The 22,888-nt window shown below is 41.5% G+C and overlaps 3 long non-coding RNA genes across 3 annotated transcripts; all 3 read left to right on the top strand.

Annotated features, from left to right (window-relative positions):
- The first annotated feature begins 4,098 nt into the window (after positions 1-4,098).
- On the top strand, positions 4,099-5,129 carry LOC137297021 (uncharacterized). Its single transcript, XR_010957682.1, has 3 exons — positions 4,099-4,155; positions 4,539-4,690; positions 5,054-5,129. It is a non-coding gene; the product is annotated as an uncharacterized lncRNA (long non-coding RNA).
- Positions 5,130-5,379: 250 nt separating this feature from the next.
- Positions 5,380-6,887, top strand: LOC137297020 (uncharacterized). Its single transcript, XR_010957681.1, has 3 exons — positions 5,380-5,528; positions 6,045-6,176; positions 6,736-6,887. It is a non-coding gene; the product is annotated as an uncharacterized lncRNA (long non-coding RNA).
- A 174-nt stretch (positions 6,888-7,061) lies between these two features.
- LOC137297109 (uncharacterized) lies at positions 7,062-8,566 on the top strand. Its single transcript, XR_010957686.1, has 3 exons — positions 7,062-7,210; positions 7,727-7,858; positions 8,419-8,566. It is a non-coding gene; the product is annotated as an uncharacterized lncRNA (long non-coding RNA).
- The last annotated feature ends 14,322 nt before the right edge of the window (positions 8,567-22,888 follow it).

The raw sequence follows: 22,888 nt of genomic DNA, 5'->3' as shown, positions 1-22,888 counted from the left end.
ACTGAGCTTGCTCAAACTGCTCTAAGTACTGTTTGAATGAATCTTCACATCCCACTTTTTCAAAAGCAAACTATGTTATGGCGATTTTTAGCTGCACTAACCTAATACGTATGTTTGGGACTTGAAATAGTTATTACCGCGGGTAGAATATTTATTACCTGGTAGAAATGCAACAAACTGTTGCTGTTGCGCGTGTTTCATTGCAAGAACTAAGCAATATTCGGGAGAAATTGCAGATGTACCCAATAAAAGGAACTGTGTCCGGTCCCTTGCCACACTCCGTAGTTGAAGATACAAGCTCCAGAAGCATGTCTCACAGACCTTACCATACCTAGCATCGGGTCTCCTCTTCAGCCACGGTGAGATAGCGTAGTGGTTAAAGCTACAGACCTAGGCCAGTTATAGTCGGACGTTTAACGTAATTCCCACAAACTTTTAATGTTAATTTAGTGTAGCGTAAATACTTTTCATGAATGTAATTTTTGTAAGATCAAAGTCAAATTTGGCATATTTGTGAGGACAATGACATATGTTTGTCTATTTTTCCGTGGCTTATTTATCGATGTGTTCGCAGTAGCTTTTGAGCGTATGAGTGCGTGCAGAAATATAAGTCTAAACCGTTTGCGCTTGAAATGTTCATTGCAATCCACAATAATTTGAAAATTTATTGTTTTCTTATATATTGCTGTTTTAAGGTACTTCATAAAATTAAGCAGATTAGAATCTATGCGCTCAAAAATCGTGTTTTCTGCGTGTAAAATGCAGGTATCTGCGTTAACGTGAATGCTGGGCAAGAAGTTGATGAACATATGCGCAGTCCTGAGAACTCCTTCAGCACTGCCTTCTGCTGGAGTATGCGTTATGGAACCTCACGTAAGTCGATAGATGTGATGTCATTAGTTAAACAGTGGTCGGAAAACTGAAATGAACACAAGAAAAAAATGTTGATTTACAAAAATTTACAAAATTTAAATGTCATATTTACAAACATTTACAACGATTGTAAAGGTGATGTTTACAAGGCTTGTAAATGTTTGTAAATTTAGGAAAGATTTTACCGCTACTTCTTTCAATTTTGCCGTTTCTCAAGAATCCCCATGACTCTTTAAACTTACTAATTTATTATTTCTTTTGTTCTGTTAGAGTTCTTACTGTTGATATGCATAATGGATCTTGCATGTGCAATTGGCGTATTCAAGAAATCTCATAAACATGTCAATAGATAACTGGTTGTGTTCTAGTTATGTATGCCGGTGTCGGTGCGCCTTGCATTGGTGGATGTTGTGGTGTGCTCACGTATGCCAGTGGCTGTGCGCCATGCATTGGTGGATGTGATGGTGGTGTCTCATGTATGAGGGTGCTGGTGCCCCATGCATTGGTGTATGTTGTGGTGTCCTCATGTATGCCGGTGGCGGTGCGCCATGCATTGGTGAATGTTGTGGTGTACTCATGGATGTCGGTGGCGGTTCGCCATGCATTGGTGGATGTGATAGTGGTGTCTCATGTATGAGGAGGGTGATGCCCCATGCATTGGTGGATGTTGTGGTGTACTCATGTATGCCGGTGGTGGTGCCCCATGCATTGCTCGATGTTGTGGTGTTCTCATGTATGCCTGCGGTTGTGCACGATGTTATGTACTCATGTATGCCGGTGGTGGTGTCCTATGCATTGATGGATGTTTTTGTGTGCTCATGTATGCCAATGACGGTGCCCAGTGCATTGGTGGATGTGATGGTGGTGTCTCATGTATACCGGTGGCGGTGCAGCATGCATTGGTGGATGTGATGGTGGTGTCTCATGTATGAGGGTCGTGGTGCCCCATGCATTGGTGGATGTTGTGGTGTACTCATGTGTGCCAGTGGTGGTGCGCCATGCATTGGTGGATGATGTTGTATACTCATGTATGCCTGTGGTGGTGCCCCATGCATTGGTGTATGTTGTTATGTTCTCATATATGCCAGTGGCGCCATGCATTGCTGGATGTGATGGTGGTGGCTTATGTATGCCGGTGGTGGTGTTACATGCATTGGTGGATGTTGCGGTGTACTCATGTATGCCGGTGGCATTGCGCCATGCATTGGTGGATGTTGTGGTGTACTCATGTATGTCGGTGGTGGTGCGCCATACATTGGTGGATGTGATGGTGATGTCTCATGTATGAGGCTGGTGGTTCCCCATGTATTGGTGGATGTTGTGGTGTACTCATGGATGCCGGTGGCGGTGCGCCATGCATTGGTGGATGTAATGGTGGTGGCTTATGTATGCCTGTGGTGGTGCCCCATGCATTGGTGGATGTTGTGGTGTACTCATGTATGCCGGTGGCGGTGCACGATGCATTGGTGGATGTTGTTATGTACGAATGTATACCGGTGGCGGTGCACCATGCATTGGTGGATGTGATGGTCGTGTCTCATGTATACGTATGAGGGTGGTGGTGACCCATGCATTGGTGGATGTTGTGGTGTACTCGTGTATGCCGGTGGTGGTGCGCCATGCATTGTTGGATGCTTTGGTGTACTCATGTATGCCGGTGGTGGTGCGCCACGCAGTAGTGGTTGTGATGGTGGTGCCTCAGTAGGCCGGTGGTAGTGCGCCATCCATTGGTGGATGTTGTGGTGTGCTCATGTATGCCGGTGGTGGTGCCCCATGCATTGGTGGATGTTGTGGTGTGCTGATGTGTGCCAGTGGCGGTGCACCATGCTTTGGTGGATGTTGTGGTGTACTCCTGTATGTCGGTGGCGGTGTACCATGCATTTGTGGAGTGATGGTGGTGTCTCATGTATGAGTTTGGGGGTGCCCCATGCATTGGTGAATGTTGTGGTGTACTCATCTATGCCGGTGGTGGTGCGCCATGCATTGGTGGATGTGTTGGTGGTGTTTCATGTATATGTATGAGGGTAGTGGTGGCCGATGCATTTTTGAATGTTGTGGTGTGCTCATGTATGCCGATGATGGTGCACCATGCATTGGTGGATGTTTTTGTGTACTCATGCATGCCGGTGGTGGTGCCCCATGCATTGGTTGATGTGATGTTGGTGTATTATGTATGCCGGTGGTGGTGTCCCATGGATTGGTGAATGTTGTGGTGTGCTCATGTATGCCAGTGGCGGTGCCCAATGCATTGGTGGATGTGATGGTGGTGTCTCATGTATGCCGGTGGTGGTGCCCGATGCATTGGTGGATGTTGTGGTGTACTCATGTATGCCGGTGGCGGTGCACGATGCATTGGTGGATGTTGTTATATACTAATGTATGCCGGTGTCGGTGCGAAATGCATTGGTGGATGAGATGGTGGTGGCTCATGTATACCGATAGTGGCGCACCATGCATTGGTGGAGGTCGTGTTCTAGTCATGTATGCCGGTGTCGGTGCGCCTTGCATTGGTGGATGTTGTGGTGTACTCACGTATGCCAGTGGCTGTGCGTCATGCATTGGTGTATGTGATGGTGGTGTCTCATGTATGAGGGTGGTGGTACCCCATGCATTGGTGTATGTTGTGGTGTGCTCATGTGTGCCGGTGGTGGTGCACCATGCATTGGTGGTTGTGATGGTTGTGTCTCATGTATACGTATGAGGGTGGTGGTGAGCCATGCATTGGTGGATGTGATGGTGGTGTCTCATTTACATGTATTGTGGTGTACGATGTTGAGATGATTTGTTACTTTAAACCAGACATAGTGAAATTAATATTTCGAATCCGCGTCGTTTTATCTTGCAACTGAAAATTTAAGTCTTAGAATTTTATTCAACTTAGGATAAAAGTTGTTTAACAAACGATTATAGATTCAAATCGTTATTACTGGTTTGTATTGCAAGGAGGTAAGCGCAGCAGTTAGAACAGTGAAACAAGAGCACGTGCGGTACGTGATGAGCGTTAACTTAGACCAACCCAAGTTCTCGACGTTTTATTTAATGTGCACCCTAAACCCCCTGTAATACAAACAAAGAAAGTGATTTGAAATTATGATCGTTTGTTTAACAACTTTCATCTTAAGTTGAATAATATTTTGAGAATTAAATGTTCAATTGGCAAGGTATAAAATTATAAGAAATTTGCCGTCGTAATTTCATTTTATTCGATTTACGTTTTTGTTTAAAGAGACATTCATCGGTACGCTTTCACGGCAAACGGACTGTAATCGCAGAATAACACAAGTGAGTCACGAAAGCGATGAGCAGTGATAAGCACATCACAATTTACAACATTCCCAACCACGGACGACAGTTTGTTTTAATTCATTTACATTGAATGTTCCATACACCTATGTCACTTTGGGTTTAACTTGTAATTTTAAATTTACAATGGGTTATACCTGTATTGTATTAGCCGTTGAGTATGTTTTAGCTATATTGTCTTACATAAATAAATCTGTAATTAATGAAAGAAAATTTTGTTTCGTTTTGTTTCAATAATGAATATTACCAGGTCTTACTTGGCTCACGCTAAATAAGAAAAACATGCCTTTGTGCAAACACTTGTGACTGAGGTGCTTTCAATAGCTCTAATCCTTTGTTTCGGGTTCGGCGACTGGGATTAGGTTGCGTAAGCGAGCGACTGAAGCCCGCTTGGAGTTTGAGCACCCACCTATAGTGATGTGAAATATTCGTCGTGGGGACAGAAAGTCTTGAAATCCTGTAGAGGTAGGACGACTTCAACGATTCTTCGGAAGGGCGACAGAGGACCAGACAGGTAGGTGTTTCCATATCTATTTGGAAGAAAATATGCACCTTCATGGATATTTGTTTAATATACAGTGCACACTCATTCTCTCATAGTACACAGCCATTTAGGTATAGATGGGAAAGGTTGATACTGGTTTCTGCATGTAAACGGAGTGGTAGTGTAGCCTGGTTGTTCAAGTGCTGGCACGTCATGTTCAGTGTCAGTGTTCGAGTCCTCATTTAAATACTATGTCCCACGCCCACTTATGAGGCCCGTCGTTGGAATATTGCCCAAAGCGGCAGAAAACCACACTTACTCGCTGTTGTTAATCCAATCTGCAAACGCGAGAAATGTGATTACTGATGCCTATGCATGACTCATTTCTTTCAGACGCAGGAACCCTGGCACACTCTGGATTTGGTGTTGTGTCACTCTAAACCCTTCCACCTGGACTTTAGTACACTGGCTTTCCAAGGGTCCGATGGGATGCGTTTTTGTCTCATGGTGGCTCCATTGTGCGTCTGCTCTCCGCGTAGCCCCCTGCCGATCGTACATGGAGTAGGTTCGGTGCTAGGGCCTGACTGTACAGTCAGGATGGTTGCTATAGCATCCCAGCTAGTTTAGGGTTGGCACACTGGTGACCCCAGTCTTTTCAGCACCCCCAGTAGACCCAATGCTGACTGCACTTGACTGGTAGATTAGGGGTTAGTGTAGATAGGGCCCCCTTCGTGCATGCCCTGTACGATGCTATCTATAGATAGTATAACTTAGTGTTAACCCACCATTCCGTCCTTCAATAGGTAGTTCGAGACAAAGCAAGTCCCGGCTGGTCACTTTGAAAGTCAGTGTACTGGCCTACCTGCTGGTAAAGCATTCACTATTTTAGTTTAAAACTTAAATTAAATTTTGTTTTTCACGTCCCGACATATTTGCTTTGCATTTAAATGTAAGGGGATCGTCGAATAACCGAATGGTTAAAGTGTTCGCTCATGACGATCCAAACAACCTATTTCGATTTTCCATATCTGAATGATGTGTGAAGCATATATTTGTTGTTTCTCACCGTGATATAGCTAGTATATTGCTGAAAGCGGTGTAAAAGGACACTCATGCAGTCATAATCTGTGTGTGAAGCATAAATTATGTAAAGTGTTCTTTGCCTTTTTAAGTAGAACCGTTGCTTACGCATGCAACTGTTCCTTTCAAACAATCTTTTGAATAAACCATAACATGCAATGCATCCTTGTTTATCATGACGTCTACTGCAAAATTACAACTTGAGTTTCATGTTTGAGATTTTACGTGTAGGCATATAAGTTGCATATATGCACACAGTAAGTGCCAGCGATGTAAACTATATTCTCTGTACTGTTATGAGCAGGGATGCCATCTTCCTGGGGGCGAAATGGACACTGAAGTCCCCCAGAGGCAGGACGACTGCCAAGAAGAGAAGATATTCCATGGATGGACGTGAACCAAGGATTCTTCGGAAGGATGACAGAGGACCAGACAGGCAGGTGTTTTCAACTCTATTTGGAAGAAAATATTTGTTTCATATATTGTGCACACTAATTCTCTCATAGTATACAGCCATTTAGGAGTGAGTGAGTTTAGTTTTACGCCGCACTCAGCAATATTCAGTTATAAGGTGACGGTCTGTAAATAATCGAGTCTGGACAAGACAATCCAGTGATCAACAACACGAGCATCGATCTGCGCAAATGGGAACCGATGACATGTTTCAACCAAGAAGTCAGCGAGTCTGACCACACGATCCCGTTAGTCGCCTCTTACGACCAGCATAGTCACAGCCATTTAGGTATAGATGGGAAAGGTTGATACTGGTTTCTGCATGTAAAGGGAGTGGTAGTGTAGCCTAGTTGTTCAAGTGTTGGCACGTCATGTTCAGTACCATTGTTCGAGTCCTCACTTAAATACTATGCCCCACGCCCACTTAATGCTGGAAAATTGTCCAAAGCGGCAGAAAACCACACTTACTCGCTGTTGTTAATCCAATCTACATCCGAGAGAAATGTGATTACTGATGCTTATGCATGACTCATTTCTTTCAGACGCAGGAACCCTGGCACACTCTGGATTTGGTGTTGTGTCACTCTGAACCCTTCCACCTGGACTTTAGTACACTTACTTTCAAAGGGTCCGATGGGATGCGTTTTTGTCTCATGGTGGCTCCATTGTGCGTCTGCTCTCCGCGTAGCCCCCTGCCGAGCGTACATGGAGTAGGTTCGGTGCTAGGGCCTGACTGTACAGTCGGGATGGTTGCTATAGCAACCCAGCTAGTTTAGGGTTGGCACACTGGTGACCCCAGTCTTTTCAGCACCCCCAGTAGACCCAATGCTGACTGCACTTGACTGGTAGATTAGGGGTTAGTGTAGATAGGGCCCCCTTCGTGCATGCCCTGTACGATGCTATCTATAGATAGTATAACTTAGTGTTAACCCACCATTCCGTCCTTCAATAGGTAGTTCGAGACAAAGCAAGTCCCGGCTGGTCACTTTGAAAGTCAGTGTACTGGCCTACCTGCTGGTAAAACATTCACTATTTCAGTTTAAAACTTAAATTAAATTTTGTTTTTCACGTCCCGACATATTTGCTTTGCATTTAAATGTAAGGGGATCGTCGAATAACCGAATGGTTAAAGTGTTCGCTCATGACGATCCAAACAACCTATTTCGATTTTCCATATCTGAATGATGTGTGAAGCATATATTTGTTGTTTCTCACCGTGATATAGCTAGTATATTGCTGAAAGCGGTGTAAAAGGACACTCATGCAGTCATAATCTGTGTGTGAAGCATAAATTATGTAAAGTGTTCTTTGCCTTTTTAAGTAGAACCGTTGCTTACGCATGCAACTGTTCCTTTCAAACAATCTTTTGAATAAACCATAACATGCAATGCATCCTTGTTTATCATGACGTCTACTGCAAAATTACAACTTGAGTTTCATGTTTGAGATTTTACGTGTAGGCATATAAGTTGCATATATGCACACAGTAAGTGCCAGCGATGTAAACTATATTCTCTGTACTGTTATGAGCAGGGATGCCATCTTCCTGGGGGCGAAATGGACACTGAAGTCCCCCAGAGGCAGGACGACTGCCAAGAAGAGAAGATATTCCATGGATGGACGTGAACCAAGGATTCTTCGGAAGGATGACAGAGGACCAGACAGGCAGGTGTTTTCAACTCTATTTGGAAGAAAATATTTGTTTCATATATTGTGCACACTAATTCTCTCATAGTATACAGCCATTTAGGAGTGAGTGAGTTTAGTTTTACGCCGCACTCAGCAATATTCAGTTATAAGGTGACGGTCTGTAAATAATCGAGTCTGGACAAGACAATCCAGTGATCAACAACACGAGCATCGATCTGCGCAAATGGGAACCGATGACATGTTTCAACCAAGAAGTCAGCGAGTCTGACCACCCGATCCCGTTAGTCGCCTCTTACGACCAGCATAGTCACAGCCATTTAGGTATAGATGGGAAAGGTTGATACTGGTTTCTGCATGTAAAGGGAGTGGTAGTGTAGCCTAGTTGTTCAAGTGTTGGCACGTCATGTTCAGTACCATTGTTCGAGTCCTCACTTAAATACTATGCCCCACGCCCACTTAATGCTGGAAAAATTGTCCAAAGCGGCAGAAAACCACACTTACTCGCTGTTGTTAATCCAATCTACATCCGAGAGAAATGTGATTACTGATGCTTATGCATGACTCATTTCTTTCAGACGCAGGAACCCTGGCACACTCTGGATTTGGTGTTGTGTCACTCTGAACCCTTCCACCTGGACTTTAGTACACTTACTTTCAAAGGGTCCGATGGGATGAGTTTTTGTCTCATGGTGGCTCCATTGTGCGTCTGCTCTCCGCGTAGCCCCCTGCCGATCGTACATGGAGTAGGTTCGGTGCTAGGGCCTGACTGTACAGTCAGGATGGTTGCTATAGCAACCCAGCTAGTTTAGGGTTGGCACACTGGTGACCCCAGTCTTTTCAGCACCCCCAGTAGACCCAATGCTGACTGCACTTGACTGGTAGATTAGGGGTTAGTGTAGATAGGGCCCCCTTCGTGCATGCCCTGTACGATGCTATCTATAGATAGTATAACTTAGTGTTAACCCACCATTCCGTCCTTCAATAGGTAGTTCGAGACAAAGCTAATCCCGGATGGTCACTTTGAAAGTCAGTGTACTGGCCTCCCTCCTGGTAAAGCATTCACTATTTCACTTTAAAACTTAGATGAAATTTTGTTTTTCACGTCCCGATATATTTGCTTTGTATTTAAATGTAAGGGGATCGTCGAATAACCGAATGGTTAAAGTGTTCGCTCATGACGCTCCAAACAAACCTATTTCGATTTTCCATATCTGAATGATGTGTGGATCCGATATTTGTTGTTTCTCCCCGTGATATAGCTGGTATGCTGGTAAAAGCAGTGTGAAACCGACACTCATGCAGTCTTAATATGTGCTGGAAGTATAAATTATGATACAGAATACTGTTTACCTTTATTAGCAGAAGCCACTGTGTTCTTCCAAACGATCTTTGAAAGAAAACATAAAGTGCCTCCTTGTGTACAATGACGTCTACTGTCAAGTCACAACTTGATCTTCGTGTTTGAGATATGTTCTCGTGGAATCATATATTTTGCATTTATGCACACAGTACAAATGATGTAAAATATGTTTACATTTTTATCAGGAGCGTGGATGCCATCGTCCTGGGGGCGGAAATGGACCTTGAAGTCCCCCAGAGGCAGGACGACTGCCAAGAAGATATTCCAAAGGAGATATTTCATGGATAGAAGTGGATCAAGGATTCTTCTGGACCAGCATGTGGATGTTTTACTGTTCGGACATTTTGTGACAATGTACTCTGCGTCTCTACTACTGTAAACCCTCCAGTAGAATAGGTAGCGTTGCATACGTTGAGGGAACACGGTTCCAGAGTTTTTTTTCTCAAAAATGTTTTTTATCTCTGGTTTTACGTGTCGGGCTTCAGTTACCTTTGACCTTGTTCAAATCTCAAATTTGATCAAGATCAATTCAGACATACATTCTGCGACAACAATGTTGGTGTTTCTATTCGAGGATTTGGTACTGTTCCATGTTGGGAATGATGACATTCATAAAACAATCCGCACAGCCGGTCCAATTGTACTTGTTTGTTTTGCTGTTTTGTTTGTGAAACTTGTGAACTCGAGAAGAATTGTTTTTGTCCATGGAAATCGGATGTGCACGACTTTATCGCTTGTAGGAGTGCTTGTTTTTAGCCATATACTGCCATGCACTGCTAAACACCGCCAACACAGAAACACATCACGAAACAAGTCCAACATTAAAACAATAGATCAATACACGGGGGTATTCTAATGTCTACAAACCAGAACTTACAATACAAAAGCCTATCAACATTACTAGATCACATCGCACAGGTGTCTGTAGATGAGACAAGACATTAAATGAAAAGCTCCCACCAACATCCAACAGTCTAGAATATTACATTGCGCAAGTAAACAACGAAGTGCATGTGTGCCAATCATATTCCTTAACCAGTTGACCATGGTTGGAGCATTTGTGCTGGTCAGCTTATCCCTATTCTGGTGTTCTGGTGTTCTGATGTCGAGAGATGCTGCTCCCCATGGATTGGTTGAACTGACACAGAGTAAATGCAATAAAGTCAGTATGCCATCAGAGAGAGATCTATATCAAAGCAGATCAACTGAACAAATTGTAAGCTTCTGAATGTATCAAAAGTGATTAACAGTTATCTGACAGGCCATTTGAATAGCTACTACGAGAGCTTAGAGGCAGTTATCGATCGTGAAGCATAGTTTTCTAATACTTTGGATACTGCTATTGCATCAAATAGTTTAGGAATGTATAGCTTTTATTAACCATAACATTGAAGTTTGTTTTTTTCTAAACTGTGTTAAACATGTGACACCAAATGAATTGTTTTTTAGTTCTCTGCTCTGTATAGGCACTAAAACTACAATGGATGACCATCTTGGCAGCCATTTTTGAATTCTGAGGAATATCAAGTTATTCCATGTAACATGTTGTCACTCTAGAAGTAAACAGGAAACAAAATCTCGTCTCAAAGAGTAAGCTGTAAAACATTATATTATCACGACATGACCATACAAAATCAAAACAAAAAACAAACAAACCTGTTTTTTGTTGGTTTGTTGTTTAACACCACTATCTACAATCTTCCAGCTGATTGTAAATAGTGGTGTCTGAACAAGACAACCTAGTGATCACCATCATCAGCATCGATCTACGCACTTGGGACACAACTTGTGTGAATCAAATCAACGAGCCTAACAACCCAATCCCTTTCGTCGCCTCTTACATGCATAGGTTTGCTGAAGGCTAGTTCGTGGCTATTGTTGAAAGGTTCACCCTTCAACACGAACGCTACGGCGCTGAAAGTCACTTCACTGATGACGTAAATATTCTGTGTTTGAGAGAACAATGTCATACGTCGCTTTTAGCAATATTTCAGCAATATCACTGCATGTGACACAAGAAATGGGCTCACACATTGTACCCATGTGGTCAATCAAACCCGGATGTTAGGCGTGAAGGGCGGACGGTTTAGACACAAAGGTACCCCACCCCTAATGTAAATACTAGTACATACGTAGGGAGGATGATACTATATCGTGTTATCTCAAAACGACCCTGACCCATTTTCGGAGGCCCCTTGACACATTTAAAAAAATCTTTTCTTTTTTTTTTAAAGTTTTGTGGTTGTTTTCCTCCTAGTGCCTTCGGCATTTGTTATCTGTATTTGTCAAAAATATATAAGGAGATTCAACATCTTCAACAATTTTACAAAAATCAATGCGAAAGTATAGAAAGGCAGTGAGGTATATAATCGTTAACGTAAAAGAAGTACGTTACAAAACATCAACAAAGGAAAAGAAATAGACGAGAATCTTCAATGAAAGTTGCCTTATGTGATGAGTTTTTCAAACTACCGATATGGCTGTGTTAAAAACTAATTTCATCGGCCTGTATCGGCAACTATACAATGCATATTCGTGAATGAAGGAGCGGTGGTTAAAGCGTTAGATCATCACGTGGAAGACCCGGGTTCGATTCCCCACACTGGGTATAATGTGTAAAGCCCATTTATGGCGCCCACGTCGTGATATTGTTGACATATGGCTAAAATTGGCGTAAAACCATGCTCGCATTCGCGAATAAGCACATATACTGAAGAGCAAAAGTATTATACTTCCTGTATGCAGATTCTACTCCATAATCTAGACAACCAGTTGCCTGGCGTCTGAGTGGGTTAGATCGCTGAATTTATGAGCTGTGAATAACGTTCCTGACTTTGTGAGTTCAGTCCCAGAATATGTCATTTATTCTGGAAATGCATTCGTATGTAACGTAATTGTCAGCTCGATATAACAGTACGAGTTAAATCATTTGCGCAGTTTATATTCATTACTATTAATCACATAGGTGTAAATCATAAATATTCATTTTCAAGAAGAATGATACACAACGTTGAACTTTGCACCTGAAGTCTGCAAGTCCAGGTGACTTGAAATACGTTCTATATTTCCAGTGATATACTAAAACCGATAACTATCAGATCAACACAAAGGCTACAAATCATTACAATGGAATACTTAACCATGCATGTAACTCCGTGGGTCAGGTAAGCCATAAAGTCACCTGCAGCTTAAGCTCAGGTGTTGGGTATCGTTAATTTGCTAGTGTTTGTGACAGCTTCCTGGGGTGGAGGAAGAGAGAAAGAAGGAATTGGATGTTACATGGATTTCAGGGATATATTGCTTACATTGACCCTACATGGACGAAATTAGGATTGGAAATCGATTGGAACTGTAGACATATAGACTTCCAAATGTATTGGTGACCGTTCTTTGCCCGGCGCTTGATAGGCATGTTGCAATGGGTCCAAGTCATGATTAAGTATAACAGTAAACTAACATTGTGAAAACTAAGGAAGCTCGAAAAAAGGGTATGTCGTTTACTTTTCCTGGGGACAAATTTGTACATTATAAATATTATATATTAAAAATACTCCAAATATTCATTTAAAAAACTAAACGGTTATCCACGGAATGATGCAGGTCAGTCTTTCATGCATATTGACTTGAACCTTTTTTTCCAATATTAGATCTCTTCGTTTAGAAAGTGGTTCACCGAAGCTATTATCACGAACCTTTCTATCTGTTCCTGGTATAATGGTTTGGAAAGAGGGCCTGGGAAATGATGGCGCCAAATGTTGTGATGAAGGGATGATTATTGCATCTGGCTGGGAGTATTGATCTGTGCCCCGTATTTACTGTGCATCTAAAGTAGTACAAGCAGACAAGCTTTGTAGTTTCCTCTGTGCGTCTAAAAGTTCAGTCCTTCGTGTCCATATAACATGGTGGAGATTTGTATCAATCATAACGTTCCATCGAGCACCATAGTAAATTTTCAGTACAGTGATTTACTTTTTGGAGGACTTTTTGTACACTGAGAAAAGTAATCACACGATTTGTTTATTTCAGGAACTTGATGTTTTTTCTTGGACTCTATCAAAGAATACCAATGAAATGTGATTAGTCTTTTTACGTAAAAAACGATTTGATCATTTAAAAAAGAAAAATTCTAGAATGTTAATGTTCCATTTAGAAATTTAGCGATTTCAGAAATCAAAATAGACTTCTAACAAAGTGATGTGTGTATTTCATGCACTTGGCAATTTGAACGAGTTTAATTCAAAATACTGTTTTCCTGAAGACTTTTACACTTTTACGAATCCAAGTTTGGGGGTAAGAATATAGGTCTTCTCATTGGAGCGCTTGTGGTAAGAGGCGACTAAATGGATCGAGTAATGAGATCCGGTGGCTGTATGTGATCGCTCCCGATAATGCATGGGTGCTCGTGACCTTGTGTGGTCACCGTTCGATTACTTCCAGACTCCCCATTGTATACGTTGAATATTGCTCAGTGCACATAGACGACGTAACGCACACACGGACGCACCCACACACATGCATACACACCTCTGTCCACACCAGAAAAAGCACACTTTGTGTAACGGGATCTTAAGGATGATGCAGTAGTCATCAAAGATTAGACTGTGTGTAGTCCTTGTCCTCTGTGATAAGGTTTATGGTGGTTACCTCCCTTTAACACATACGACAACTTTAGCCGACGGTTTGAACCCAGAATTCGCACTGATTATCTACACATAACAAACTAAATAGTAGGTAAGATCACTAAACGTGCGGACGAGTGGCGTGTGATTGAGTAAACTGATGCGGGTTGGGTGTTTTTCGTTATTTGTTATATTTTGATCATTCTAAGAGGTCAAAAGAGTTTTATGCCTGTTTTTTTATGACTGATGGCATTAATAATGCGGTTTCATTGTATGAATGCGCAACATGTTTATGTCAATGCAAAATGTAACAATCGTGGGAAAGGGAACATAGAGAACCCAGTTGCCTAAAGCGCCGAAATCTGCGTTGTCTCGTTCATGCGTCGTATTGTATCGGGTCATTTAGTCGTGCAAAAATTCAACAGTACAGGGATCTCCTTGAATTGTGCAATATTACAGCTTTCGCGAAACTAACAAGTCTGTCTTCTGTTCTGAAATAGTATTAGTGAGAACGGTGCAACGGAGTGCCGCGATGTCATAGCATTGTGACGTCATCAAGTTCATGACGTCATAGCATAGTCTGTGGTTTGTATCTCCTGTGGAACACGTTTTGAATGATAAAAGACATGTATACACGAGACCGTATTAACCGTGAGAATGCATACGACTTATGTATCTTACCGTCCTGTTAAATGTACAAAATATCATTTCATTTTATACTGTGATCGCTACCCACTGTTTGACATGTAAACAAAATGGGTTCTGGCTCAAGACTGGCTTTTTAAAATCAGTGAAACATATTCTGACAAGCTTAAAGCTGTTTTAAAATTGGTTTGTTGTGTTTACGTTGAATGTGAAAACGATTAAAAGTATAAAATAGTTTAAATGTATCAGCGAAAGTCGGTAAATTAGATATGTACAGAGAAATAAACAACTAATCGAACGGTTTTCGAACTCCGCATGCGTCATATTATGGAGTCATACGATTGTTAGTGATACAGGTTCTCGGTGGAAAGTTTGGCATTTACCGTGACAGCGGGTAATATTTTTTCCCTGTTGTCACCCTCCTGGGACGGGTGACACGGAAACTTGTTAACGCGACATTGACCAATGAAATTAAAGTACTTTACATGGGGGTAAGATAATGCACGATGTGTGAAGCTTGTCCAACATATAGTATTCCCAGAAATTATTGAGAATCATGTTGCGTCATGTAACTCATTACGTTTATTAACTTCTGGCGTTTTACTTACATAAACATGTTAAAACATCATCCTTTTACAGTCTCAGTCTAGTCTCAGTCTTTGTTAGACCTCCTCGCTCAGCAATGCATGCCTGAATACGCCTAGGCACACTACCCATCAAAGTTTGTAGGTAATCGTGTGACAGGGTATCCCAATATTGGACCACCTCGGCCTTCATATCTTCAATATTTCTCGGTCCCTTTTGGTTTATTCTGTCCTTCATGACTCCCCACACATTCTCAGTTGGGTTTAGGTCTGGGCTGTAACTGGGCCAGTCTAAAACTTGAACATTTTCGCCCGACAACCACTGTTTTGTGTAGCGCGCAGTGTGTTTTGGGTCATTATCATGCTGGAAAATCCAATCATCTTCATACAATGTTTTCCTGAAGACTTTTACACTTTTACGAATCCAAGTTTGGGGGTAAGAATATAGGTCTTCTCATTGGAGCGCTTGTGGTAAGAGGCGACTAAATGGATCGAGTAATGAGATCCGGTGGCTGTATGTGATCGCTCCCGATAATGCATGGGTGCTCGTGACCTTGTGTGGTCACCGTTCGATTACTTCCAGACTCCCCATTGTATACGTTGAATATTGCTCAGTGCACATAGACGACGTAACGCACACACGGACGCACCCACACACATGCATACACACCTCTGTCCACACCAGAAAAAGCACACTTTGTGTAACGGGATCTTAAGGATGATGCAGTAGTCATCAAAGATTAGACTGTGTGTAGTCCTTGTCCTCTGTGATAAGGTTTATGGTGGTTACCTCCCTTTAACACATACGACAACTTTAGCCGACGGTTTGAACCCAGAATTCGCACTGATTATCTACACATAACAAACTAAATAGTAGGTAAGATCACTAAACGTGCGGACGAGTGGCGTGTGATTGAGTAAACTGATGCGGGTTGGGTGTTTTTCGTTATTTGTTATATTTTGATCATTCTAAGAGGTCAAAAGAGTTTTATGCCTGTTTTTTTATGACTGATGGCATTAATAATGCGGTTTCATTGTATGAATGCGCAACATGTTTATGTCAATGCAAAATGTAACAATCGTGGGAAAGGGAACATAGAGAACCCAGTTGCCTAAAGCGCCGAAATCTGCGTTGTCTCGTTCATGCGTCGTATTGTATCGGGTCATTTAGTCGTGCAAAAATTCAACAGTACAGGGATCTCCTTGAATTGTGCAATATTACAGCTTTCGCGAAACTAACAAGTCTGTCTTCTGTTCTGAAATAGTATTAGTGAGAACGGTGCAACGGAGTGCCGCGATGTCATAGCATTGTGACGTCATCAAGTTCATGACGTCATAGCATAGTCTGTGGTTTGTATCTCCTGTGGAACACGTTTTGAATGATAAAAGACATGTATACACGAGACCGTATTAACCGTGAGAATGCATACGACTTATGTATCTTACCGTCCTGTTAAATGTACAAAATATCATTTCATTTTATACTGTGATCGCTACCCACTGTTTGACATGTAAACAAAATGGGTTCTGGCTCAAGACTGGCTTTTTAAAATCAGTGAAACATATTCTGACAAGCTTAAAGCTGTTTTAAAATTGGTTTGTTGTGTTTACGTTGAATGTGAAAACGATTAAAAGTATAAAATAGTTTAAATGTATCAGCGAAAGTCGGTAAATTAGATATGTACAGAGAAATAAACAACTAATCGAACGGTTTTCGAACTCCGCATGCGTCATATTATGGAGTCATACGATTGTTAGTGATACAGGTTCTCGGTGGAAAGTTTGGCATTTACCGTGACAGCGGGTAATATTTTTTCCCTGTTGTCACCCTCCTGGGACGGGTGACACGGAAACTTGTTAACGCGACATTGACCAATGAAATTAAAGTACTTTACATGGGGGTAAGATAATGCACGATGTGTGAAGCTTGTCCAACATATAGTATTCCCAGAAATTATTGAGAATCATGTTGCGTCATGTAACTCATTACGTTTATTAACTTCTGGCGTTTTACTTACATAAACATGTTAAAACATCATCCTTTTACAGTCTCAGTCTAGTCTCAGTCTTTGTTAGACCTCCTCGCTCAGCAATGCATGCCTGAATACGCCTAGGCACACTACCCATCAAAGTTTGTAGGTAATCGTGTGACAGGGTATCCCAATATTGGACCACCTCGGCCTTCATATCTTCAATATTTCTCGGTCCCTTTTGGTTTATTCTGTCCTTCATGACTCCCCACACATTCTCAGTTGGGTTTAGGTCTGGGCTGTAACTGGGCCAGTCTAAAACTTGAACATTTTCGCCCGACAACCACTGTTTTGTGTAGCGCGCAGTGTGTTTTGGGTCATTATCATGCTGGAAAATCCAATCATCTTCATACAATGTTTGTGCTGTCGGAAGAAGGTGACCATTTAGAATGTCAACGTATCTTTCTTTTGTCAAGTTTCCCGTGAAAACACACAATGGCGTCATTCCGCGAGCCGATATGCCACCCCACATGTGAAGCTTCGGGCTATGGTTTGGTCGCTGGTAGATAGGTTTGACAGCATCTTTGGTCCAAATTTTCACACAATTAGGGAAAAGCCAAACAGAACTTTCATCCGAAAAGAAAACATTATCCCAATCTTGATTTTCATGACCTCGACACCAGTTTAAAAGTTTTTCCTTTTGTGTATCTTTCATCAACGGCGAGGGAATTCCACGTTTTTTCACCCAAATAAGTCTCTGTAATTCCTGTCTAACAGTTTCATTGCACAATCTGCCCAAGTCTTCGGCGATCCACAACACTGAATTTCCTAGGCCGACCTGCCCCTGCTTTGTGCTCTATCCCGGTTCCTGTTTAAATATTCTTCAAAGTTCTGTATACTGTAGACAGAGGAATACCATGTCTACAAGCTAACACTTTAGCATCAGCCTCACCCCTTTCAAATTCATCTAGAATGAGCTTTCTTTTCTCTCTCGCTGTAAATTCTGCCATGTCAACACAGGAAGCCGTCTGTTCAGACAAGGGAGATAACTCTTGACGTAATGAGCTGCCTTCTAAGCCTTCAAGAGTTGTCTCCCTTATTTAGTATGCTTAGTGCATAGTGAAAGCCCTTTTTCCAATCTTAGCATCATTAGAAAAAATGATTTTCTCAATAATTTCTGGGAACACTGTATTCTGCTGTGGGTATTTTGACAGAGGATCTGTCCTGTGTTTAATGCTACAGGACATAATTTTAGTTGCATTTGAGGAGTTCGGGTTTTTTTTTGAGAGAGTGAGTAAGGCTTTACGCCGCTTTTAGCAACAGTCCAGCAACATCACGGCGGGGACACCAGAGATGGGCTTTCCACAGTATACCATGAGTGGAATTGAACCCGGATCTTCGGCGTGACAAGGAAACACTTTAACCACTAGGCTACCCCACTGCAACTCCTATGCGTAAGTATGTGCCATTTCGGCGAGCCAGGAAGAGGTGAATAGTTACGAATAGGCCCCTCCATTGGCCCACTACATTCGATCTATGACCTGGAGCACTACAGTCGATCCTTCAGCTGGAGAAGTACATTCGATCTTTGACCTGCAGCACTACATTCCATCTATGACCTGGAGCACTAAATACGATCCTTCAGCTGGAGTAGTACATTCGATATTTGACCTGCAGCACTACATTCCATCCTTGACCTGGAGCACTACATTCGATCCTTTAGCTGGAGTAGTACATTCGATATTTGACCTGCAGCACTACATTCCATCCTTGACCTGGAGCACTACATTCGATCCTTTAGCTGGAGTAGTACATTCCATCCTTGACCTGGAGCACTACATTCGATCCTTTAGCTGGAGTAGTACATTCCATCCTTTACCTGGAGCACTACATTCGATCCTTTAGCTGGAGTAGTACATTCCATCCTTTACCTGGAGCACTACATTCGATCCTTCAGCTGGAGTAGTACATTCCATCCTTGACCTGGAGCACTACATTCGATCCTTCAGCTGGAGTAGTACATTCCATCTTTGAGTTGGAGCAAGATACTCGATACTAGAGTTGCAACTGACTCATCACCATAAAGGTGACCGAGTGAGCGATATTTACAGGTTTCCCGTTATACCACAGGAGTGTCAGATTACTGTTGGGAAAATGCTCGGAGACACGCATCCGTCACGCGTTTTCCTCCTTGATGAATTGAACATAACTAGAAGCGAACCTGGATTTAGCCTCACAGTCATCGATTTCTGGTGTGCTCAAGGGACGTAACTCTACCCGGTGGGTCAGACGACTGGACCATTCAGGCGGACTAAGGAAAGTTATACCTTTCTGGCACGTATTCAGAAAGAAACAATAAAACATCATTAAGGTGCCTACAGCCTATCGTATTATAATTATTTACCCTGCTCACACAGGTGTCACTATTGTATCCAAGGTTCCTTCAAAACACAGTGGGTGTATGGACTAGTGGAATGCGGATATGAATATCTATTTTAAAACATTTCTATAGGATATATTTTTTTTCGACATTAATCCTGTTTGAGGGATCCCGCGAACCACCTGTCTACAAGCATAGGACGGTGTGGTTGACAATGCCCTTACGACCACAAGCGCGACAGCTTTTTGAGATAGGGGTGGGAATGGGATGTGAGAAGGATGTGTATGGATATAATTTAAAGGGTCATTTAACTGACTTTCAGGACCAGAAAAACGCACGCACACACTATACTTAAAGGAAATTGCTACATATTGTGTTACTTCTGTACATTTGGATCGGGAATAGTCATCATATCCCAACTGCGTGTTGATCACATGTTTGTCTTGTCAAGATTCTATCGTTCACCGCGACCATATTGCCTGAATGTTGCTGAGATGGCGACAAACAACAATTAAACAACAAACACAAACAGACGTGTAGCTATTCAAGGCCACCGAGTAGTTAGTTATTGCTTAGTTTATAAATCAGCATGTGGATTCAAGGTCATAAACGTCTGGACAGATTGGGATCGAATTGGTAACGTTAGCATTGTAGAAGTAGCAGCCGTCAAACCTTTGTTAAACTGATGCCATAAGAAAGATAGCATACTACTGAATTATTATTGCTTAAACATTGAAGGGGAAAACATTAGCAACTATTTAATATGGCAAAGTATAGCAATGGAAAAGCCGATGAAATATATACTTTTGACAGAAAGACATTACTCAATTCAAACTGAAAAGGTGATCCAGTGAGACGGGAGACTGAGACCCTCGAGAAAATCTAGACTTGCATAATTTTAGTCATTTGGGACAGTGCTGGAAGGAAGGTAATCTGTCATACAGACACTCAAGCAAATGTACTTCATGTAACTCTTGCAAGTCTAGAACGTGTGGCAAGTCGAGATTATAACAAGTAAAGATAAAAGATACAACATGCATATAACCATTTTTACTTTTGCATTTTTTATCTGGGTCACGTAAACACAAAGTTATAAGATCGATCAATCAATAAATGTACTTTTTCAAGGAATAATAATGAAGGTCGAGACTATCACAGTTTTCTAAAGCGAAGAAAAGCCTCTGTACTCCTTTGATCATAGTTTATGAATATAATTTAGTGCTTTGTTCTGTAAAATATGTTCATTTTATCGACTAGATGTTAGTCTAGACTAAGGAAAAATGATATGGTTCAGGGACAGTGTGACAGACTAGGATATGGTAAAATACTGAGTGGTTTCAAAACGAGAAGCTCGAGATGTGAGATTGGCTAATATCTCCAGTTGTTTTAAAGATATCTTGGATTTATTTAGAGATATGTGGAAATGGATTGAATATATCTTGAAGTAATTTCTTATGTGATTATGTCTATTATGAAGGTAATAGCTGTTTTGTTATCTTAAACATTTTATACAGTTCACTTTATCATTCCTTGATATCGAAGTAACATTTTAAGATATCAATAAATCTTCATCAAGCAGCAAAAATATATTGATTAAAGATATCTGATACTTACTGGTATTTGAAAAACCTTACCGATATATTTAGATATAATAAAGATGTCAATAAAACAACTGAAGACATAGGTAATTCCTTAATAAAGGTGAAAACGGCTTGCCATACAAAGGAAAACAGCTGAACAGATATCGGGCATGTGCAAAATGATAGTACCCAGAAAAAATATTTGAACGTCACTGAGTTTATCAGCTAAAATGGATTCAAATTGCTATTTTAATCACAAAAGAATAGAAAACGGTATAAACTGAGAACTTAGTAGTTGAATTATACACTTCACATCTAAGTAAATCATCTACAGATGTTTCCTGTAAGAGATAGAATGATCGCGAGCAAACATTTGGGCTATTCCCAGTGCTGTTTGGCTAGTTACAGACATTTGTTGTCACATTACTTCATTGCTGACAGAATGTAACGTCATCTATAGTGACGTCATCAGGGGTAACCACCTGATACTGAATAACATTCAATAATTTCGGTGAAGTTTTTTTTCAGTAGGGTTGATATTTTATGCGTATATTTTCACCTACATACATCAGCATCTCCTGAAATGTCTTCGAGTAGGGAATATAAAAATAGTTCTCATGGAATTTCGAATCACACTTCCAAATGACTGAGTATGGTTTTACGCCGCTTTTAGCAATATTCCAGCAATATCACGGCGGAGGGCACGACAAACGGGCTTCACACACTGCAACAATGTGAGGAATCGAACCCGGGTTTTCGGCATGACGAGCAAACGCTTAACCACAAGCTAGGCTACTCCATCGTCCCCTTGTGAGGGAATGATGTAATTTAAGTTCCTTGCTAACAAGACACGACATGACACTATTCAGTGAGTCTGCACTCTGAGATGATTGGTGAATTTCTCATAATCATCATTAAGGCTTGAAAAGTGATATCGTTGCCGCACACTTGCACAAGTTCATATTTAATTTTAATGCCCATGTGTGGGGAAATATCATATGGTTCCCTAGGGCAAAGTATCACTTTGTCATGGTGACGTGACAACATGAACAATGCTATCACTTTACGTTTATTTTGTGACGTTGCGTTTTACATTCGGGAACGGTGGGTAGCCAGCCTATGTTTGAAAGTAGATTTGCGTTTGTTTTCTTCAAATTTGACTTCAGTAATGGATAGGATATTATATCCTTGCCCATATCATACAATGTTTGCAACACTCGTACATCTCTCGACTCGTGTCGTAAACATAGTGACATAAGCACTCCTATAATATCCTCTATTTATTACCTACGGGAGCGAATATATCTGGGTTAATATTTCTCATACGATGCCCTAGGGCAAAAGATCACTTTACCGTGGTGACATGACGTCATGAACAATGCCATGATGTCACGGTTCTGTGACGCTGCGTTCTACATGCAACGACGGCGGTAAGCCAGCCTGTGTTTGAAAGTACATTTGGGTTTATTTTCCTCAATTTAACGACTTCGGTAATAAACAGAATATAATATGAGCGCCCATAACATACCATGGTTACGACACTCGTGTGTACACACTGTTGTGGGCGAGTGCCTGAATGTTGGTATTTTCCGAGCGAGAGCGAGGGATATACCGACATTTTGGCACGAGGGTCGTAAACATAGTATGTTATTGGCACTCGTATAATATCCTCTATGTTATCCGTAGTTGGTGTTACGCACAAACCAGCCAGCATCGTATGCAAACATCGAAGAGATAATACCCGTTTAGTGGGCCACTGCAGGATTTGAGAAGCCAATACAACTGTCCTTGTACGTTATAATCACAACAAATTGACCGTCATCACTCTTGAATTGAACTTGGACCATCTGTATTTTTTTTAAAATATATTTTCTGGCATTTTCATTTTTTAAATATTTATTTATCTG

The sequence above is a fragment of the Haliotis asinina genome, chromosome 9, assembly GCF_037392515.1.
Source record: "Haliotis asinina isolate JCU_RB_2024 chromosome 9, JCU_Hal_asi_v2, whole genome shotgun sequence".
Taxonomy (NCBI): Eukaryota; Metazoa; Mollusca; class Gastropoda; order Lepetellida; family Haliotidae; genus Haliotis; species Haliotis asinina.
The sequence above is the reverse complement of the archived record's forward strand: the minus strand, read 5'-3'. Positions and strand labels throughout refer to the sequence as shown.